This window comes from Pinus tabuliformis, chromosome X (assembly GCF_031772625.1).
Source record: "Pinus tabuliformis cultivar Carrire ecotype Pingquan chromosome X, CPIR1, whole genome shotgun sequence".
NCBI classification, from domain to species: domain Eukaryota; kingdom Viridiplantae; phylum Streptophyta; class Pinopsida; order Pinales; family Pinaceae; genus Pinus; species Pinus tabuliformis.
The window spans coordinates 1,131,185,377-1,131,206,362 of NC_142308.1; positions in this window are offsets into that span (position 1 = coordinate 1,131,185,377).

Genomic DNA, 20,986 nt, shown 5'->3' on the forward strand with positions numbered 1-20,986 from the left:
CTTAGTTTTTATTGACATATGATATTTTGTATGACATAATTTTATTGAAAATATTTCAATTATGTTGGGAGGAATCTATTTTATAGAGAAAGATATTATGAATGTTGTCAGCAATTTCTACTTTGGGTCAGAAGAAGATATGGAAAACAAGAAAGAAAAAGCACTTCATGAGGTTGTTGTATCTCTGAGATGATAATGGTTAGCTATCATGCCAGAGAATCTAAGATAATTGTTTTTGGGGTTTTGTTTTAATTTGGAGGACCAATGTATGAAACAGATGTAACACTGTAATGCCTAACCTTTTGAATAATATTAATGTCAAAGCAAATGGCTGCTATAAAATTTCACACATTGATATAGCTTGTATGGTGGTGAGCACAAAGAAATATATGATTATCACAATTTTCAAATTTAAAATTAAATAATCATCAGTATGAAAACATTTAAACTATGTTCAAAATGTTTAAGAGAATATTCTTAAGCTTACAAAAGATGTTGATTATTTACTGATTCAGAAGGAATTAATTAAACAAACAATCCATTAATTCATTCTCTTTATACATTATCACTTCAGAAGCTTATAGGAATAGATTGAAACCCAATTATTCCTACCTAGTTATCTCTGTAAGACATAAGAATATGAAGAAAAACATAATGAATAATACTGGAAAAACTTACAGGAAACACAAAATGTGTAAAGAAGAATTCAGAATCCATTGCTTTGTATTAATGATCTAGAAAAGTCAAGTACATCAAATGTTTAGAAATGATTCTTCAAGGGTGCAACCCTTAATAACTCGTGAAGAGAGTTATTTATACAACAGTAGAACTAAGAAAATATCCTAAACTATTTTTACAAAAATATATTATTATAAAATCAAAATAAAGAATGCTAGTTGATTTGGCACTATTTTGATGTTGCGTTGTTGGTGACTATCGCTGAAAAAACTGAAAATTGTTGAAGCTAGCTGACTGTTCCTCCAAAAGCTGAATGTTGTTTGATTACCTTCTAATCAAGTAAATCTGTCAATTCTTCCTAGCATTTCTTATCTGGGATAGAAATCTTGGTTACCCTCCTGTAAATTTCATCCATCTCTGTATATTTAGTAAAAGTAGGTTTTACTAAAAATATGTGTCTAATTTCATGCAAGATGAAGAAAGTATCCCTAAGTGTGTTTTCTATAAGTGTTGGTGTTGTTGCCCCTCCGATATTTGAAACTGAAGCTGCATGGGTGCCCATCAATGTCAACTTCTTAACATAATCCTCATTTGGCATCAATTTGTCATTAATGACTAGCATAGAAGGTAAACCCTTGCTGGTCAAGGGTTCTATCCTGTTGAAAAACCTCTGAAATAAGATATTGACATTGTTGCACTTTTCCTGTAGCTGTAGGGTGAGATTTTTCTTGGTGATTATCTTCTTTACCTCCAATATAGTGGTAGTTTTGTCATTTATTCCTAAGTCCTCAAGCTCATATACATCTTTGGAATTTCGAAATTTGATTAAATCAGAGGCAATCTCTGGCATATCCTCCAGCTCTTCGGTTATAGTTTCCATTGCTTCCTCGACCTTTCCTAAGAGATATTTCTGATCAAACATTGTCTTGATGTAGGGTTAGATATCTTTGATTGATTCTGTGATTTCTTCCCACATTTTTTCCTTTACTAAACCCAATTTGTTTCCTATGAAGGACTCTTTGAGTTCTCTTTATAATAATTCCACTTGACCTTTGACTCTGTTCAATTCAGCTGCATGTGAACTGTCTGTTATTGACTTCATAAGCTGTAACTCCCTGAGTTCATCCTTTAGCTTCTTAATTTCTCCTGTCTGGATAGACAGGTTCTGAACAGCTTTAGCAAGCTATTCAGCTCCTTCTACTGTACTTGTAGTTGATGTTGTGGCTGAAATAGAAGCCCTTGTGATAAGAATTGCTGCAAGAGGGATTATATCCATTGAAGTTCGAGTCTTCCTTACAACTTCCTCTTTCTCCTAGACTAATTTCTCCATCTTCTCCTCCATTTGTTTAATCTGTAGATTCTACTCCATGATGAGCTTCATCATATCAGATTTTTGAGTTTCTGTCTCTTTGATTTCTTTGACCATTGGGTCCTTAGAGGCTAGCAATTTCAGTGGTTTCTTTAAATGTTGCAACTTCAATATTCTTTTTCTTAATGAGCTCTTCTATAGCATTTATATTTGAAGGATCATATCCCATCTTCAGCACTAGATTTTCCAAGGATTGAATCTTGGTATCCTTTGTTAATGATGAGACCTTCTCCAACTTTAGCTGTGATTGAGTGTTGGCCAAAGTAACCTACATTTTTGACAAACTCATAGCAGTGTTTGTCAAGGTGGAAGCAATCATTTGCCCAGTTTGTTTGTGCATCTCAATTTGGTCATCTGGATGCACATCCTTCACATTGAACTCAAAAGAAGTGTGTTTTTGATATTGAGCAACAGTCCTAGGCTGAGGAACTTGGGCTTGCAAGAAAGCCATCTGCATATTTCCCTTCTCATAATCGAAGACTGAAAGAAGCCTAGCTTGAGAGTTGGAAGAATGCTTCCAGAACTAGGTGTAGGTGTTCAATTTTAATTCTTCATTCTTCCTTTTGATCTCACTGAAGACATGAAAAATGTCTTCCTACTTATTCTTTGGAATGCCTCCACTAGTTTGAGTTATCTGCTATTCGTGAGAAGTAGTGGAATGAGTTGGGGATTTTGTAGACTGTCCACTAGGCTGTGTGTAGAGTAGAGTCTCTCCCAGTCCATCAAATGATGTCTTGTGAGGTTCATTTGTGGCACCAACAATCACAGAGATCCTAGGTCTCTTTTTCCTGTGAACAATCCTAAAGCCCTAGCTTGTTGCTTCAGTTGTAGGTGAAGATTGTTCTTCCCTCCCTCTCTTGGCTGTCTTTTCTTGTGCAAGTGGAGTTTGCACATTTGATGTAGAAACTGCCTACTCCTCAGCCTCTTGGAGGGTGTTCTCTGTCCATTCCAACTAGTTTTTATATTGTTCTATCTCAGGCCTGGCTGTGTGATGATATGGTGTAAATTTATTCTCCACCCTAAGTTTGGAAATGACTCCCAATGGGTCATATGACCAAGTGAAACTGAGACCAAACTTCATCTCCTTTAGTAATTTGTCTACTTCCTCCCCTGCTGCCTTGGTATTACAAATGAATGGACCAACTTGGGCTTTTAGCTTTAATTGTGACTTTTTCTTGGTAGCCACAAAGTGTACTTCATCTACATTTAACCTCTGCCTTAAGTATTTTAGTGCAAAGATTCTAACAAGGAGGTACTTCTGTAGTTTGTAGGGTGGAAGCTCACAACCATAGACCCTGATCTCTGTGTAGTTTTGGTAATAATACCAATCCCCTATTGTAGCTTGATCAATAAACTTTAATTCTTTAACAATCTCCTCACTGATCCTTGGTACTAGAGTGCTACCCATAAGACCGATAGTTGGATGAATAAACAATTCTATGAACTGCTTATATGTGAACTCTTCTTTCTCCTTCATCCCCATTGAAGTCCAGAATATCACTGATTGTTTATTTCCTTCCTCATCTAACTTCTATAAATAAAATTGGAATTTGTCTCCTTGAAAATATATAAAAAGGTAAACAAGTACTGAAGCATACTTGAATACTTCCTTAGTATTAAACTTGACAAATTGTTCATGTATTGCTTTAGCTATGAAATGACTGAAATCATAAATAACAGTGGGATTGGAATCAATAAAAAACATGGATAAGAAACCAAGGATGGCTTCATTGACAAACTGATCAGAGTTATAACCAAGAAAATAGGACAAGATAGTGGTAATCTGCTTGGTTCTATCAAGAAACATGGATGAATCATAAGGAGGGTTTCTTTTTGGCAGAGGACTATCAATTGCTAGAAACAGTTCCAGGGTCTGGGATCTTTTGGTAAAGTCTAGTTTTTGATAAGCTTCTATCAGGTTTTCATGGGAAAAAGGATGGGTTGGTGTAGTGGCAGGGGCCTGTAGCATTTTTTCAATGGAACCAGAATTAATGGGACAAAGGATTTCTCTTATGGGTGACATAATTTCTCTCTGGCTGGGATCATAGGACTCATGGCATTTTCTTACAAATTCTAGTGCTTTGTGTATTTGTGGGAAAATGTAGTGAGGTAATTGAGATTCCCAGATCCCTATTTCATCTGTCTGGTCAATCAGTTGATCTTCCATCCAGCAATAGATTTGAAATTAATTGAATTGAGAAAAAGTCTCAACAATTTTACAATCTTTGTTGACCAATGGGGCATGATGGAAGTCGACCTATGGGTAAATTAAAGGATTTGGAACTTCTACAATTTCCTTTCCCTTGGGAGGAATTTTTTAAAACAAAATTACAGACTTTAAATGACAGAAATTGGTTTGAAAGAGAGTGATTATACTAAACAGATAACTGACTGAGAGGTAAGTGGACCTAGATGTCGGATTTGTGAACAAGATGAATGATTACTTTAATGTCGGACAATGGTTGAGTGGGAAAGCTTCAAAGATTAATCTGATTGCATAAATCCACTATGTAACCATTCTCATGAATAATACAATGTTTATAAATGACAAAATTGGAGCGGGAGTGGTATTTAATGTTTGAATTTTCATTAATTATCCAACGGATTAATTAACGGATGTTTGAGTCATAAATTCGCGGGAGAAAAAATGAACAAGAAATAGATAGGCAATAGTAGATTGGACGACAGAGGTGAGATGGAGTGTGACGTGGAGTGGCGGTAAACGACTATTTTCTATACCGCATTTGGGGGTAAAGTGAGGCGGTAAGTCCCAAAACACTAAAAAGAGGATAAGTCTGTTTATGTGGGTGGTATAGAAAACTACCTATTTCGGACCCCCCCCCCCCCCCCCCCCCCCCCCGCGATAGTGTTCGGATGGTGAATGAGGGCCGAAAAGGGTCATGGGCCATCAAATGATGGAAGTGTGTGCGGGATGAGAGGTGAGGTGGTGGGTGTTTAACACATGAGCGGAAATGGTCGTGGGGTCACGATTTCGAAGGTGGAGGTGACAGCTGTGGGGCTTGGTAATTAAATGGATGGATGACAATATTTATGGAATCACATTGGCTTATAAAACTTTTGGTTATTTAAAACCTGTCATCAAATGAATGTTTTTCCAATGTTACAACTTAGGAATTAATCACTCGATATTTCAAGTTGATTTCACATGTCTACCTATAGTTTTTACTCCTAACATTTTCACTTATTTTTTAGAGTGCATTTAAGCTAGCAACTTGTTGAAGCCCCGAAAATTGGGTCTATAATAAGGGGGATAACCACCCGGTCCGGACCTTGAAAGTAGCTCCTTTTCCGTTTGGGATAGTGGCTCCGACAGGGGGTAATGGACCAGTTTCCCAATTTGTTTGTGATGATGCTAAGGGATGATGTTTTCCTTCCTAAAAGTTTCTATAGAGAATGATTTTAGTCTAAATCTAATCTAACACATGCAATTTTATTCTAATGAACGGAAACATCTAATTCTAAAAAAAACTATCTCGGGATTAATTCTTCACTTATGCGATCTAAAATAGTTTCCAACAGCAATCGGTAATAAAGATTATTCAATTGCTACGAGAAAAGCATCCATTTAAAAGTAAATTGTTTCGTATAAGAAATTAGCAGAAACAATTATGATAAGCATATTGCATAATAAGTTATTCATACACTCAGTATAAAAAGAATAGTTACCACCGTACAAAAGTGCAAAAATGATAACTGAACATTCAGGTCTTCATATATAAACAACTGAAAATAACATATCACTTGACGCATAAGCAGAAATCATTAAGAGATAAAAGTACCATTGATAATAAGTCCTACTCATGAGCTTCAGCAATATAGATTTATCTTCTCATAATTCAATATCTACTAAGAGTATAGAAGTGCATTTCAGTAGCAGACATTAAACACAGATATAAATAAATCTCGTTCCATTCATTTATCAAAACCTCCTTAGTGGGGCAAAAGTGCATGTTCTGAAGAACTGTTTTTGATAAATTTATGGACCTCTCTCTAAATATATGAGAGGGGTTTAAATACTACTAACTAAAGACTAAAAATAGTTATTACAAAAATATAGGAGGAGGTTTAAATGACCATCCTCATCTAAAGCAAAAATAAATTGAAATTAAACTGAAACTGTATCTAAAGATCAACTATGCATCTATTCTCTCAAGTTGCAAGTATCTAACATCGGCTTCAGGAGTGTCGGTTGGCCAACCTCCGATTTTAATTGTCCTACGAAAATGGAATCAGAAAGAACTGGCGCTATCTTCTTGGCGGAATTTGGAAGGCACTTTAGAGTCATACACTGACTGTGTGGTTTCACCAAATATTGCCAGTAAGTGTCCCATTTTAACTTAGTTAACTTTTTTATTGACTCTACCTTTTCTTCAGCTTTCTGTCTCCAACTTGTTTGCAGTTGCTGCATTTTTGGGAGAAATCCTGGAGCGGTTTCCGATATTAGGTTGGCTCTGTGTAGATTTTCATTGACATAGTCAATGATATTGCTTGCTGTTGTCACTGCTTCTTCCGCTGCTTGTTCTACTTTTTTGATATGTGCATCCCATTTATTAAACAATATTTCTTTGTGGGATTCATTGATCTTGGGCAACCCTGCTTTCTTGCCTTCTTCTGATTCCTGCCAATTCAAATAGTCAAAAAATTTCTTATAAATTAAAACATAATCAAGTCGCAAATCTATGACTTGACTTGTGATATTGTCACTCATTTCGCAGTGAGAGTTCCATTGCGATATTCTTTTGCAAAGCGTTTCCTGCTATTGCAAGAGTTGATCATTCAGGGCAAGGGCTTTTGTGACAAATTTTTCGACTTTAGGGTCATCTTGTACATTTCTAATGTGGCCTGTAAATGTTGTTCTTTTTCAGCCAGACTACTTTGATAACCCAACTGTATTTGTTGGAAGTCCTGTTGTAACTTTACCAATTTTTCTTCTGCTTCCTAGCTAACACTGGCCTATTGTAACTATTGCTGCAAAAATAGGATTTTATCCTTTTTATCTTTAAGCAATAGTTGAAATTCGGATGCTTTGTAAATAGTAGCAGAAGCATAGGCTCCTGCGATTTGGGATAATCTAGTTAGGTTCTCTGTTGGATTAGTGGTAGGGTCTTGCCAAAGGACATCCAGCGACTCTACTTCAGGTGAGAGCATTATGTCTAGTTTTCGCTTCTTTCTCTGTCTGCTGACCACAGATTTGTGCTGTGGACTGTAAAACACATCTAGAGGAGGGATTTCCTCTATCTTTAGTATAATTTCAGATGACGGAGTTATGGGAATGTGTTCAGTTTCTGGAGCATTGACAATTGTTTCAACCACCATTTCTGTGGTTGTCTGTGCTGGATTCTTTGGTGTCTCTACGTTTTGCTCCTCTGTGTTGATCAATTCATTAAATTTTTCCCATTCTTTCTCTAGCTCTGTTCTTAATGGCTTTGTTGGTTGGATGAGGGGAGTGGGAATTTCCACCTATTTTGGCGACAACACTTACTGCTTAGGATTCTCCTTGGATTGGGCAGTATCCTTGACTGATCCTTCACTCTTGTTGTGATCGCTCTCTGACCATCTAGACTTTTCCAACGATACTCTTTCAGACTTAGATTTAGACTTGTCTTGCCCCGAGCTTCCACTAATGCTAATGCTGCGAGTGGGTTCCCTCATTGGTTCTACACGCAATTTGTCCAATGGAACATTTGCCAATCTTCGTTCTTTGTAGAGTTTAAACTCTTGGAGTTCTGCTGGGCCAAACTAGATTTGGGCCATGTGTAAGATGTCTCTGAGGGTGCTCTTTTGCTGTAAAATGTCGACGAAGAGATCATCTTCCTTAGTGAACACCTTTATTTTAACTGTCGTGGTAAAATTGTTTATCACATCAAAGGGATCAAACTATCTCCCTGGGAACTTAGGCAATCGTAGACTTAACATGTTGTCTACTTCCCTGAAAGTGTGACCTAAATCAAACAATGCAAAAGCTCCACAGACCACAGGGAATTAAGATTAGATTGCCTTTCTCTTGTCCTTAAGTTCTCTACTCATTCCCCTAACCCCAGAGGTTTGGTAGGTTATTTCCCAGGCCATCAATTTGTAAGGAACATACACGGCAAGTATATGAGGAGAGGAAATGCTTCTGAATACTCTGATATAAGTGAAAAATTCTTTTCAGAACTATCTTCCCACAGGGAGAATATCAATTTCGGCTTCAATAGAAAATCTTGGGGCATCTCTATTATACAACATCTTGTGAATGGGTAGCATAACTCCATGGTAGATTTTATAAAAATATGGGGTGAAATTAGAATCCCACAGTTCCTTATGGTAGACTTGAATGGGTAGGGGATTCTGTACCATCCATTTCCAACCCATGAGAGGAAATTTAGAAACAAAATAGATAGCATCCATGACATAGGCAACTACAAAGAAGGGAGGATAAAACCTCTAAGCAAAACTCCTTTTAGTCTGATAATTCCAAATAGCAGAGGCTAAGTTATCAGACAATATTTGGGCCTCATCCATTATAGTGGCATTGGTGGCTGCATCCAGTAGGGGTAGCCACTCGGATGAAAACTTATTGATATCAAGTTTTCCGAATAGCTTACATAACATTGTAGTAGCAAAACAATACAAAGAAGAGAGGGAATCATTGTTGTACATACCATTTTTTCCCTTCTTTAATGGCTCTTCCTTCACTGACCAACTTTTGGTGCATTCCGCCAAGTCTTCGTTCTCCTTGGCGAATTTCTCCACGAACTGTTTGTTATAGCTAGCCTACGGCTCTGGCAAATGATACATGCATCTTAAATTCTATGGGGTAAATGACCCTATAACTTCCTGGCTCCGTGTCTTGAATTTCCTATCCATTATCTCAGCATGGTCTATCACTTATTTGACCATATCTGTATAGGGAAGTATTTTTGGCCTTGCTGCGATACGGTGTAGGAATGAGCATGCAAGCTCTCTAAGTGATGCTTCGGATGACCCATGTCCATCTGCCATAGCTGTAACCTCCATGACTCTCAGGTTTTCTTCCTCTAGCAGTGTATACATGCCTTCTGAAGTAGATATCCCTGCTTCTTTGGTACAAGTGGTGTCCATGAATAATGGAGTCATCTCTGATTTTTCAGATACTGGAGCTTTTCCTTTCTTCCCCGTCACATTCTGTGCACTGCTCTGTGTATTGTTCTGCGTACCACTCCTATAAGTTCACAAGTAGAGAACTAAGACACGATAAGAAAGATAACAAATCATGGTAAATAATAACTTGACGGGAAAGCTCTTAATTTTAAAATCACATCAAATATATCACCTTGCATGAAATAACCCTTTTTCTCAGATCTAAATCATTTCTCATAAATAAACATCAATAAACCACTATGTTGACATTAATTCCCATAACTCAGTATCGGATGACGAGAAATATTTCATCGAACTGTGAGCCCTTTTGATCTGCGATAAAGAAATTTTGCAATTTGCTTCGCAATATCGCTAATCCTTTTTCGTTAACAATCATTTTCTTCATTATGCGACTGTGAGATGCAATTTGCAAGATGATTTATCACATTTTGTAATATCAGGACGTTTTATCTTAGGTGGCGCTGTGATATATGGGATCTGCGATATGTGATGAATCTGTGTGGCTCGCGATCTCGCATCATCACGTTTTCGCAATTTCGACAGTTTCTTTATATATGATTCCCTCCGTTACCCTTTTGCGATGTGATGTTCGTTATTAAGAGAACGATTTTGTTTGAGACTTTTCATAATACTTAAGACTTTGCGTTTGTGAATGTTTTTCTTGGCTTTTATGGTAACGTTGCAATTATTTATAGGGAAGCTTTAATACTTAAATTTAAATGCGCACAAAGCGAGGAAAGATAAGAATCTTAAGTTTATGATAGTGTGTTTTATTAAAAGGGAATTCTAAGTGCTAGTTTTTATTTTAGAAGGGTCCCCATTTATTTAGTGTTATTACTAATACTAAATAAAAGGGGTGGTTGTTGCTGGCCACAACAATTGGCGATTCACTTGAAAGAAATAGTTATCTCTGATTATCTTTTGAATTTTCTAAAACTTCCAAAACAGAAAAGTTTTCTGGAAAATCAAAATTTATCACAGAAATATAAAGTGCATAGTGCTCTTTGCCATTAACAATAGTTTGTTCCTTCCATCCTAATTCTGATTATTTTCTTCCCAAAGCTAGTCGTTGCATTTACATCAGGCACTACTTGGTTTATAAGGATAAAAACAAAGACATCTCTGTAGATCAGTTTTAAGTATGCTCATTTGTCGTAGGTAGAGTCTCTGCTGCTAGCAGAATTTTATAGCCTCAACAGGGTTACCTGTTACCTAGCAATGATCTAGTATCCTACTTTAAGAAGTATACAATTTTCAAAGATAAATCCACATTCACACTTATTGCTTTCATTTTCTTTTAATTCTTAAAGAACAATGTCTTGGTTTGGTGGCCAAATTTTGATAGTTCCATTCACTTGATTTATAACTTTATTGAACAAGTTGGCTCGTGATGAGACCCCTTGTCTTTTGATTGCAACAATCTTGAGTCATTGCCCTGTTTTGGTATGTAGCTTGGTAATGTCAGCTAGTTATAATCTTTATGATCATGATAAGCCGGCTCTTGATGAGACCTCTTATTCTTTAAGTTTATAGTGCATAGGTGGATTACTCTTTGAAACTTGTAATTCCCTAAGTGGGGAGGAAGTCATTGGTTCCTTAAGAATAGCTTTGGACGACAATTATAGAGTTTTTGAAGACAGCTTTTCTACAGAGAACCTTCGTTTTGTTATTGATGCTTTTTATGACCGATATAAAACAAATTCCCACTAAAGGTTGTTTTTAATCAAAATTTGTAAGGTTGAAACTAGTAAAATTTTCAAGCTTGTAGCACTTGACTATATTTTTCAATAATAATGATTAATTTTCCAAATCAATTCCATTTATACAAGCGAAAAAACAAAATTTACAAGAGACGCTAATCTTTTTCGTGAAATCCAAAAGTAACCATTTACAACCTATTTTATTATCAAAATAAAGCTATAAATAATAATTTACAAAAATAGAAGAGGTCATCTTCTATGGAAAGTATTTTTTAAGGATCTGCCCATTAATAGGTAAAGATTCTCTTTTCCCTGCTAAATCTTGCAACATGAAAGTCGATGGACCTATGATTTCAACAATTTGGAATGGTCCAAGCCAGATCCATTGGAATTTAGAATGTTTACCTTTTTCTTCGTGAGCCTTATCCCATTTCAATACTAAATCTCCAATTTTAAAATCCTTCCTTGATACCATGTTTGAATCAAAAGAAGCCTTTACTAATGCTTGATGATGTGCATGGGTAATTTTGGCCTGTTCTCGTTGCTCTTCTAGCTTAAGGATCTGCAATTGTCTTAGTTGCAAATATGAAGAAGGTGTTTCTTCAATAAATTGAACTAAGGCTAAATAAGGAATTGCTAGATGAGTTAGGAGAACTACTTCTTTCCCATAAACTAAATTAAAGGGAGAAGTGTCAATGGAAGCCTTTTGAGTTATTCGATCTGCCCAAAGAGCATACATCAAAGATTTGTGCCAATTTCTATGATTCTGATCAATAGTTCGCTTAATGATTCTAATTAGGTTTTTATTTGTTGATTCAGCCAACCCATTCCCTTTTGGGTAATAATTGGCAGAATACTTAAGTTTAAAACCTCTTTTAAGTGAAAATTCAGTCATAGCATTGCCAGAAAAATATGATGCATTATCAAACATTAAAGCAAAAGGTAAGCCAAACCTGGTAATTATGAATTGATCTATGAAATCAATGATATGTTCAGCATTAGCTGTCTTGAGAGGAACTGCTTCTACCTATTTAGTAAAATAATCTGTAGTTGTAAGGATGTACCTATGCTATTTAGAAGAGTGAGGAGCGATCTCACCTATTATATCCAATCCCCATTGCTCAAATGGTTGGTCGATATTAACTGGTTGCAATGGCAATGATGGTTTCTTCTGTCTTCCAGCAGCAGTTTGACAAACTTGAAATTTCCTTACATAGCTATGTGCATCTTTAAATAAAGTAGGCCAATAGTATCTTGCACGCAAAATTTTTTGTGCTATTGCATCTTTTGTGTAATTTCCACCTGCTGGTCCATCATGGAGTTCTTGCAACACTTTTTTAGCCTCAGATTTCTCAAGACATTGAAGAAGAACAAAATCATAATTCATCCTAAAAAGTACATCGTTTACAAGTTGATATTGCTTAGCTTTCAATCTTAGGGCTCTTTTCTTTGTATGATTCAAATTTGAAGGAGCATATCCATTTTTTAAATAAAACATGATATCAACATATCTCGATTCAATATCGTTTAGGCTTACCTCATACATTTGTACCTCTTGATTGGGAGATGGTATTTCTAATATAAGTGATGCTCTGGCCAACATTCCGCAAAAGCCTTGACCTTTTACAATATTTGCTGGCTTGATCTCAGCGTCATATTCTTGTAGGGAAATGACCCAATTTTCTCTCTTTTCACCCACGTCTTTCTGTACCAAGAGATTTCTTACTGCTGGAAATGGCACTATTATCTTTGTATGGGTCTTAAGAAGAAAGGGTCTAAAGTTTTTGATTGCTTTGAAAATAGCATAAGCTTGTTTCTCAACGTCATAATAATTTAATTCAGCCCCTTGCAAATTTGAACTAAATAAGGCAATTGGGGCTTCCGCTTTGTCTTAATTGGCTTGCGTGAGTATTGTAGCATATGACTTCTCAGAGGAAAATGTATACAAAATGAAAGGATCGGAAAAATTTGGAGTCGCTAGGGATGGGGCATTAACAATCGCTTGCTTAATCATATTGAATGCTTCATATTCTACCTGACCCCATTTAAAGAGTGAATTTTTCTTGATCATTGCTTGTAATGGTGACACAATTCTTGAGAAGTCTGGGACAAATCTTTTAACAAAATTAATTTGACCGAGGAAGGATTGCATTGCTTTCTTATTATGTGGTAAGGATATTTCAGAAATTCCCTTAATCCTATCTGGATCAATATGGATTCCAGAGTTAGACACTATAAATCCAAGAAGTTTTCCTTCACTTAATGCAAAAAATGACTTTTTTGGATTAAGTGAAATCCCATACCTTTGACAATGTTGAAAGATTTGCTTTAAATATCTGAAGTGATTACTACATTTTTTAGAATATACTGTTATGTCATCTAAGTAAATCACCACTGATTTGTTTACTAATCCCTTAAATGCAATTTCCATGGTCTTTGAAATGTGGCACCAGCGTTAATCAGCCCAAAAGACATCTTTTGATATGCATATGTACCCCATTTGGTTCTGAATGTGGTTTTTAGCTGATCATCCGGATAGACTAAGACTTGGTTGTAGCCAGAGAAACCATCTAAAAAGGACATCAATTCTAATCCCACAACTGCTTGTAATATTTGTTCCATAGGAGGCAGGGAAAATGATCCTTTTGGCAAGCTTTGTTAAGATTTTGAAAGTTAATACAAATTCAAATGTCTTTGTTTTTCTTTCTGACTGGAACTAGATTGGAAACCCATCTAGAATGTCGAACGAGAAAAATAATTTTGGCTTTCAACAATTTATTGAGCTCAGACTTAATCTGACTTTCTAGATTAGGATGGATCTTCCTCAGCTTTTGCTAGACTGGTCTTTCATTAGCTATCATTGGGATAGTATGCTGAATGATTGAAGTGTCATAAGTCTTAAGGTCATCGTAATTCCAGGCAAAGACATTTTTATACTGCTTTAGGAGTCGAACAAAGGCTAATTTTTCTTCTGGGGCTAGACCAAGACCTAAGTTGATATTCTGCGGCTTAGTATCTATTCCTAGATTTACTAATTCATATTTCAGAGTTGAACTCTGAAGTTTTGAATTGGTAGACCTTTTGAATCTATCTTTTAAATCGTATAGGTCTTCTAACTTGACTACAGATTTTGGTATGGCATTATTGGTGCTCTCTTGTTGTAACTGCTTGTCATGTTGGTCCTCGTCAATTATCTGATTACTGTAAGATCCTTCTGAAGTCAGGAAACTTACAATATCAGGGTCATCGTTAAAAATTCTCCAGTTGGTAACATTATCAAGGATGGAGGGCCTAAAGATCAATTCGATTGAGAATCTATCTGGGCTATAGTCTTCTGAGGGAATGAGCTTGGAAGCTACATTAGCTAGGAGGTTAGCACTAGCATTTTGGAGTCTGGGGATGGATGAAATATTGAATGCTATAAAATGTGCAGTCAAATCTTGTACTAAATATTGATAATGCTTTAAATGACCTGATAGACAATGTATAGTATTTCGTACCTGTTTAATAACAATCTCAGAATCTCAAAAGACTTGTAGATACTTGATGTCCAGTCTGATTGCTTTGTACAACCCTTGCACTAAAGATTCATATTCTGCAGTGTTTTTTGTGCAATCGAACTCGAGTCTATAGGTTAGCATGGTTTTATTCCCTTCTGGACTAATTAATACACATCCTACTCCTGCTCTATCATTAGACTTAGAACCGTCAAAAAATAATTTCCAAAACAAAGAGTTATTTACAGGACTATCTACAAAACTAACACATTTATAACTGTCTGTTTGAGAAAAGTTTTCTACTTGAGACAAAACAGAATGTTCTAAATAAGACGAAGTATGGGCATTAAAATTTCCTAAGAAAGAGTCAACAGAATAGCTCCCAATTATATTGTTGCTATACGCTATAGGTTCATTTTCTCCTTCCAGTTTCGTCACTATGTATTTTTGGTGTCTTTCTCTTTCAACCTTTATCTGATTTGGTTTACCATTGTAAGGGAGCCACATATGTGACTAGTTGGTCGCAAAGTATCCTTGAAGCTTTTAAGACCAATCCTTACTAAGAATTAAACCATAAAATTCAGGAATGTCTGCAACTAAAATATTAATGACTTGACATACCTTTGGATTCAATGAGAGCCTTATGGTCACTTGATTTAGTTCACCAATTACTTCAACTTGCGACCTGTCCAGTTGAACTATGCGTATTGTAGATTTTTGAGGTTGGACGTTTAACTTTTCACAAATTATTTTAGGCAAAATATTAGATGAAGCACTTGAATCTACCAAACAATTATGCAAATTTTTATTGAAAATTTTGAAAGTAAGGAGGAATGGAGGAGTATGGGATTTTGACCTACCTCCAATTAAAGCAATATCATTTGGGTCAACTTTATTTGCCATACTAGTTGGAGGTCTTCCCATTTCATGAGAAGCTTGCGAGATTACAGCGATAGGAAGAGGTGCAACGGTTACTGCAGCCAACTCTTTCAAAAGTAGTTTCTTTTGATGCTTTAATTTACTCAGTTCATGAAAAGTAATGTTGGCCCTAGTCTTCTTCATGTCTTCAACAATATTATACTCCATCTCATCGGAAACGATCATTGTTTTAGATGGAGTTGATGACTCAGATTGGACTAGGTTTGTTTGAGTCGCTTTTGGTGATGATTTCTTACTTGCGACTTTATCCTTGGAAACCGAGTTTGCATTCTTCTGTTTAGAACTGGGCTATGGAGGATTGAGTTGATTTCTACTTCTGGTACTGATTGGTGATGCCTCTTGATCCTCTTCGTCTGGAAGAATGATGTCCCACATTCCCTGTAGTTCTAAAACCTCATCTTCATCAATAGGTCCTTCATTGGAAACTTCTTCTTCTTCTCCTTCAGATTCTGCGTTTGTTATAGCATTGGGAGGCTTTGGATTAGTTTAATGGTTTCTCCTAAAAGGCTTGTATGGTTTCTTAGAAGAAGTCTCTGCTACTTTTTTTTTAATGTCAACCATTTCATTAGACATGGTTTTTAAAACTTGCTATAATCCTTCTAAATCAAATGGGTCCTTTGGTTGATTTTTCTTAGGATCACCTCTAAAGGAAACCTTCTTAGATTTTCTTTATTCAATAGCATTTTTCTTTTCTAAAGCTAAGATACGCTTTTCTACCACTATCACTTGCTTCATGTTTTCGACCAATGTTGGCTTCGCGGCCCTATCAACAAATATTGCTATATTTGATGCTAAAGAAAATATGTACTATTCACTTCTAACTTCTTCAATAGGCTTGGAAGTGATAGGGATTTTGTTCAGGAGTTTGTTGAAACGCGAGTTGAAATCTTTGATAGGCTCTCTTGATTCGGTCTTAAGATTTGATATATCATTGATCAATGTTGTCATAGACCTATCATCGTCGAACTTTGTCAAGAATTGCTCTTGGAAAATATTCCAACTAGTAATGGATCCTGATGGTAATGAAAAATACTAGGACCTAGCCGCTCCTTGTAAAGTATATGGAAAAAGTATAACAACAATGTCTTCTTCTGTAACTCCATTTAAATTTATTGATAACATAAAGTTATTTATGTGTTCTTCTGCTAGCATACCTGTTTTAGGATTAAACTTGGGCAGCCATTTCTCAGGATGGGACGGTAATTGACTCAAGGGTGTAGGCATTGCAACTGCCCTGGATTGTTCCATGGGTTTTGAGCCATTGTTGAACTACTAACATAGGAAAGCATAGATGAAGTTCCTTGTGGTTAGGATGAAGATTTCGAAGTTCCAGTACTTTGTTGAACAATGATATTAAGTGGAGGAGTGGATGGTTGACTTTACAATGGAGAAGATGAAATGGATGATGATGATGAAATAGTCTCACTATCAGACCCTTGAGGCATCTTCCTTGCTCTTTTCCTTTTAGGAAGAAGTAATCTGGTTGGTTCAATACCAACCTTTTCACTCTGTAATATGCTAAGAGGATGAGAAGGAATATATTGCAAAGTCACACTACATTGAGATAATTCAGATTTCTGCGGTGATATGGAAAATCCTTGAAGTTTATGGATCAAAGACTAAAATTCAGGGGGTTCGATAGTAGATTTATCTGAAATGTTCAAGTTTGCGGCAGTGGTTGTTGTTTTCTCAGCTTCTCGCTTAATGTTTATAGACTCAGAATGCGATGGAGAAGTCGAGGGATATGTTGAGGACGATTTACTCTCAGAATGGGTTTTGGATTTAAATTTACTAGCCATTCATAGTTCACGCCCTCCTTCTAGCACCAAAAATGTTGAAGCCCCAAAAATCGGGTCTACAACAAGGGGGATAACCACCCGGTCCGGACCTTGAAAGCAACTCCTTTTCCGTTTGGGATAGTGGCTTCGACTGGGGGTAATGGACCAGTTTCCCAATTTGTTTGTGATGATGCTAAGGGATGATGTTTTCCTTCCTAAAAGTTTCTAAAGGGAATGCTTTTAATCTAAATCTAATCTAACACATGCAATTTTATTCTAATGAACGGAAACATCTAATTCTAAAAAAAGCTATCTCGGGATTAACTCTTCACTTATGCGATCTAAAATAGTTTTCAACAGCAATCAGTAATAAAGATTATTCAATTGCTACGAGAAAAGAATCCATTTAAAATTAAATTGTTTCATATAAGAAATTAGCCGAAACAATTATGATAAGCATATTGCATAATAAGTTATTCATACACTCAGCAATAAAAAGAATAGTTACCATTGTACAAAAGTGCAGAAATGATAAGTGAACATCTGGGTCTTCATATATAAACAACTGAAAATAACATATCACTTGACGCATAAGCAGAAATCATTAAGAGATAAAAGTACCATTGATAATAAGTCCTACTCATGAGCTTCAACAATATAGATTTATCTTCTCATAATTCAATATCTACTAAGAGTACAAAAGTACATTTCAGTAGCAAACATTAAACACAGATATAAATAAATCTCGTTCCATTCATTTATCAAAACCTCCTCAGTGGGGCAAAAGTGCATGTTCTGAAGAACTGTTTTTGATAAATTTATGGACCTCTCTCTAAATACATGAGAGGGGTTTAAATACTACTAACTAAAGACTAAAAATAGTTATTACAAAAATATAGGAGGAGGTTTAAATGACCATCCTCATCTAAAGCAAAAATAAATTGAAATTAAACTGAAACTGTATCTAAAGATCAACTATGCATCTATTCTCTCAAGTTGCAAGTATCCAACATCGGCTTCAGGAGTGTTGGTTGGCCGACCTCCAATTTTAATTGTCCTACAAAAACGGAATCAGCAAGCACTGGCGCTATCTTCTTGGTGGAATTTGGAAGGCACTTTAGAGTCATACACTGACTATGTGGTTCACCAAATATTGCTAGTAAGTGTCCCATTTTAACTTAGTTAACTTTTTTATTGACTCTGCCTTTTCTTCAGCTTTCTGTCTCCAACTTGTTTGCAATTGCTGCGTTTTTGGGAGAAATCCTAGAGTGGTTTCTGATATTAGGTTGGCTCTGTGCATATTTTTATTGACATAGTCAATGATATTGCTTGTTGTTGTCGCTGCTTCTTCCGCTGCTTGTTATGCTTTTTTGATCTGTGCATCCCATTTATTAAACAATATTTCTTTGTGGGATTCATTGATCTTGGGCAACCCTGCTTTCTTGCCTTCCTCTGATTCCTGCCAATTCAAATAGTCAGAAACTTTCTTATAAATTAAAACATAATCAAGTCGCAAATCTACGACTTGACTTGTGATATTGTCACTCATTTCGCAGTGAGAGTTCCATTGCGATATTCTTTTGCAAATTGTTTCCTGCTATTGCAAGAGTTGATCATTCAGGACAAGGGCTTCTGTGACAAATTTTGCGAATTTAGGGTCATCTTTGTACATTTCTAACGTGGCCTGTAAATTTTGTTATTTTTTGGCCAGATTGCTTTGATAACCCAGCTATATTTGCTAGAAGTCCTGTTGTAACTTTACCAATTTTTCTTCTCCTTCCTGGCTAACACTGGCCTGTTGTAACTGTTGCTGCAAAAATAGGATTTTATCCTTTTTATCTTTAAGAAATAGTTGAACTTCAGATGCTTTTTCAATAGTAGCAGAAGCATAGGCTCCTGCGATTTGGGATAATCTAGTTAGGTTCTCTGTTGGATCAGTGGTAGGGTCTTGCCGAAGGACATCCAGCGGCTCTGCTTCAGGTGAGAGCATGATGTCTAGTTTTCGCTTCTTTCTCTGTCTCCTGACCACAGCTTTGTGCTATGGACTGTAAAACAAATCTAGAGGAGGGATTTCCTCTATCTTTAGTATAATTTCAGATTACAGAGTTATGGTAATGTGTTTAGTTTCTGGAGCATTGACAACTGTTTCGATCACCATTTTTGTGGTTGTTTGTACTTTATTCTTTGGTGCCTCTACGTTTTGCTCCTCCATGTTGATCAATTCATTAAACTTTTCCCATTCTTTCTCCAACTCCATTCTTAATGGCTTTGTTGGCTGGATAAGGGGAGTGGGAATTTCCACCTATTTTTGCGACAACACTTGCTGCTCAGGATTCTCCTTGGATTGGGCAGTATCCTTGACTAATCCTTCACTCTTGTGATGACTCTCTGACTGTCTAGACTTTTCTAGTGATTCTCTTTCAGACTTATATTTAGACTTGTCTTGCCCCGAGATTCCACTCATGCTAATGCTAGGAGTGGGTTCCCTCATTGGTTCTACATGCAATTTATCCAATGGTACATTTGCCAATCTTCGTTCTCTATAGAGTTTAAACTCTTGGAGTTCTGCTAGGCCAAACTAGATTTGGGCCATGTGTAAGATGTCTCTGAGTGTGCTCTTCTGCTGGAAAAAGTCATCGAAGAGATCATCTTCCTTAGTGAACACCTTTATTTTAACTGTCATGGTAAAAATCTTTATCACATCAAGGGATCAAACTGTCTCCTTGGGAACTTAGGCAATCGTAGACTTAACATGTTGTCTACTTCCCTGAAAGCATGACCTAAATCAAACAATGCAAAAGCTCCATAGACCTCAGGGAATTGCGATCAGATTGCCTTTTTCTTGTCCTTAAGTTCTCTGCTCATTCCCCCAACCCCACAGGTTTGGTAGGCTATTTCCTAGGCCATCAATTCTTCCCATAAGGAGAATATCAAATTCGGCTTCAGGAGAAAACCTTGGGTCATCTCTATTATACAACATCTTGTGAATGGGTAGCATAACTCCATGGTAGATTTTATAAAAATATGGGGTGAAATTAGAATCCCACAGTTCCTTATGGTAGACTTGCATGGGTAGGGGATTCTGTACCATCCATTTCCAACCCATGAGAGGAAATTTAGAAACAAAACAGATAGCATCTATGACATAGGCAGCTACAAAGAAGGGAGGATAAAACCTCTAAGAAAAACTCTTTTTAGTCTGATAATTCCAAATAGCAGAGGCTAAGTTATCAGACAATATTTGGGCCCAGTCCATTATAGTGGCGTTGTTGGACGCATCAAGTAGGGATAGCCACCCGGATGAAAACTTATTGATATCAGGTTTTCCGAATAGCCTACATAACATTGCAGTAGCGAAACAATATGGAGAAGAGAGGGAACCAGTGCTGTACATACCATTTTTGTCCTTCTTTAACGACTCTTCCTTCGCTGACCAGCTTTTGGTGCATTCCACCAAATCTTCATTCTCCTTGGTGAATTTCTCCACGAACTGTTTGTTATAGCTAGCCTGCGGCTCTGGCAAATAATACATGCATCTTAAATTTTGTGGGGTAAATGATCCTATTACTTCCTAGTTCCACGTCTTGAATTGCTTGTCCGTTATCTCAGCATGGTCTATCACCCATTTGACCATATCTGTATAGGGAAGTATTTTTGGCCTTGCTACGATACAATACAAGAATGAGAATGCAAGCTCTGTAAGTGATGCTTTGGATGACCCGCGTCGATCTGCCATTGCTGTAACCTCCATGACTCTCAGGTTTTCTTCCTCTAGCAGTCTATACATGCCTTCCCAAGTAGACATCCCTAATTCTTTGGTATAGGTGGTGTCCGTGAATAATGGAGTCATCTCTGTTTTTCAGATACCGAAGCTTTTCCTTT